This window comes from Mizuhopecten yessoensis, unplaced genomic scaffold (genome assembly GCF_002113885.1).
Source record: "Mizuhopecten yessoensis strain PY_sf001 unplaced genomic scaffold, ASM211388v2 hete_36121064, whole genome shotgun sequence".
Taxonomy (NCBI): domain Eukaryota; kingdom Metazoa; phylum Mollusca; class Bivalvia; order Pectinida; family Pectinidae; genus Mizuhopecten; species Mizuhopecten yessoensis.
Genome location: NW_018484273.1, coordinates 1 through 3,035, shown reverse-complemented (window position 1 = coordinate 3,035; position 3,035 = coordinate 1). Strand labels below are relative to the sequence as shown.

At 35.3% G+C, this 3,035-nt stretch overlaps 1 long non-coding RNA gene across 1 annotated transcript; it reads right to left on the bottom strand.

Moving 5' to 3' along the window:
* On the bottom strand, positions 1–1,860 carry LOC110444430. The gene is made up of 4 exons (XR_002462243.1): positions 1,696–1,860; positions 1,134–1,187; positions 568–684; positions 1–26 (listed from the first exon to the last, which is right to left on the bottom strand). It is a non-coding gene; the product is annotated as an uncharacterized LOC110444430 (long non-coding RNA).
* Between the last annotated feature and the right edge of the window lie 1,175 nt (positions 1,861–3,035).

Sequence of the window (3,035 nt, the reverse complement as noted above, 5' to 3'; positions counted from 1 at the left end):
ACTTGTTCTATCAGTACCTTTCTCTCCTACAAAATATCAGCCACTTTCACTTTCCCTATACTTTCCACAAGCTTAATGACAGGAATAATCAAGTTAACATTTTGTACACGATTTGCAACAAAAGTGAATATTTTATCTACACATATTTTGTTTTTGACATTCATAGAACTTCTAAGATAACCAGAATTAGGAAAGTGAGGTAAACACTGTTAACATTGAAGGGGAAAATCAGGCTTAAGTATTCCAGACCTGTTCTCCTTGAAGGATCACAGGGGATGAAAAATGACAATGGGTAATCATATACATATATTGCTTTGAATTGATAATATTCTTTTTCATTCGTTCTTGTAAATTTGCAATTTACTCATAATACAAAAGTGCGAAAATGGTTCACACACTTGGATCCCTCTCTTGGATTTCGCTTTGAGGGACAAAACTGTCTCCTAGAGGGTCCAGAGGTTGACATGTATGTATAACTCCTAATTTTCTATAATGGAATAAGCCACCCTTAGATTTAGACCAGTCTATGTAGACCTGTAGGGTTTATCAGTAGACATTAGCCCTTACTGTTTCCCACTTGCTCTTGTGTTCCTGGAACTGAGACTTCAAGGTCGTGACCTTTCTCTGGGTTTTAGCCACCGTCAGTCCCAGCTGTTCCTCGACCTCTGACAGTTTCCTGATGGTCTGTGTAGGAAAGAAAATAACAGTCAACATTTTTCAATTCATTAAGGTAGCATATTTCAGGTCGAGTTTAAGGGAAAAGTGATGTATTTAATATCTGTTCCAATTTATAGTATTATCAAGTAAAAAGTCTTGAATTCTTTTCAGGTACAGTATATGCGGAAATTTTCACGATGTGGAAATGTTTTTTTCATTTTTTTTGGGTGTTAGAGTAAATTAGCATGAAAATATCGACAGGCTTATATTTATTTATAATTTATATCGATTATAGGTAAATATAATACAGTGTACATACAGATTTCAGAACTATTGTCAGTGTCAACATCCCAAATAAGTTGAAAGGGTCACAATGAGAACATTTCCACTTTTACAGTAATTAGTTGCTCATTTCTCTGAGTTGATGTGGAATTATAACAGGTGACATTACTCACACATCCTCACAGGATACTTACCATTTTACGGTATTGTAAAAAGCGACCTGGTACAGTCTCCACGGGAACCATAGCCTGTAAACACGAGGAAATTAGTTTACAATCGATAAATAAATAAATAAAAATAGATTAACAAGAGCACCATATATAGGCGCATAAAAACCTATCCTTGGACTTTGTACTGTTGATGATGAGCAAGTTCCATCACATTTTCTGATGGGTGTATTAAAAACAATCATCATGAAATATACTTTTGATGCTAGAAACTTTCAAATCAGTTCCTTAAGAAACAGCAAACTAACACAATTTTGTAGTTAAATATTACTTTATATAAAGATAGACATTTTATGAGTTTCCAGAAGACATCACAGTGAAATTACTTCTATTATTGGCAGTAAAATCACCTTTCAGTTGAACTACATTAATTTTGCAACCAGACTTTGAGAAAATGAATGTTTTTTTGGTGTATTTTTTACAAATAAAGGTCAACATTTCTTATCTTATTATTCACTCAGACACGGGCTATGTATATTTTTATGATAAATCTATTTATAACCTGTATATGTTGTCTCCTTACACTTACCCATGAACTCTCATCGGTGAGATCATAAGCGTCATCAAACTCGCCGTTGAGGTCGGATTCCTTGACGGTCTCAAGCGTTGACCTTGCCCTTTTACTCTGGCGCGTCTCGGCGTGGGCAGAACCGGGATCTCCTCCCTCGTCCTGTATAGACGCGTCTGCAGTCTCTGTAACCATGACAATAGATGTTATTACGTTGGTAACATTCCACGGAGCCTCATGGGGCGTGTTTATATTATACACTCATCAGCTATACATTAAGCTCAGTATCCGGTCAAACTTGTCCATCTCGGACTTGAATTACCTTTGGGTACAAATATAAAAAAAAATGTGATATAACACTTAAAACTAAATTGAAAGTTCACAAAAATCGTCCAAAAAATCTTTCCAGAAAGCAATTATAAGAAGGATTTTTACTGAAATAAAAGATTCAGTGTTATTATGTGTATAACTGAATAGTAGCTGTTGCAGGGAGTAACTATACAATATATATTCCATACTTGTCAACTTTGTGAAATTTCCACAGGAGAGATTACAAATGCTAAGAATTCAATGCCCAAATACAACGTGTGTATATGTACACCCTAGTGAAAATTAACACTTTTTAATGGCATCGTTTGAGCTGTTTCATCAGATCTTAGAAAATAAGAATAGTTAAGCAAATTCACTGGTTGAAAATACTAAATTTAAGGGTGCAAAAGTGGGAGTCTCTGTCCTAATAGGAAGAGTTAATTGCCAAGTATGATATTTTGGGAAGGAAAGTGATTTGAGACACCACTGTTAAAAACTCTAACATAATTAGTTTTGGGGTTACTTGTACTCAGATGTAATTTTATCATCATCCCTATCAGTTAGTCAGTAGTAAGTGCTGTCCAGTTTTAATGGCTGACCCATCAAATGTGACCACTGACCATGAGTACTCTGAGTGGACGGAACACAACATTCAATCATACAATGATAAGTCAAACAACTGTCTCCATAATTAAATCTTAAGTTTTATTGACCTGATCGATTTATAATTATAGCCTCCATTATGATGTTAGCATTTCAATTATTGCAGTGAACAGGACCCCATCCTATTAGTTGTACGAGGTAAAGTTAATAATTAAAACAGACAGAGCTCGTTAACCTAGTAAAGCATGACAATATAACACACTGAAGCTATTACAGGGACCCGTATCACGACTACATCAAATATTGAACATCATCTCATCAGGTGCGCTAATTCAGAGCATTAGTTCAATGATTTTTAATTAAGGATACTTATCCCTATTTTTCAATGTTGATTCTACGAAAGAGTTAGGCCTCCAAGAAAGCTGGGTCCACGTCCCGAGGCTGGGTAC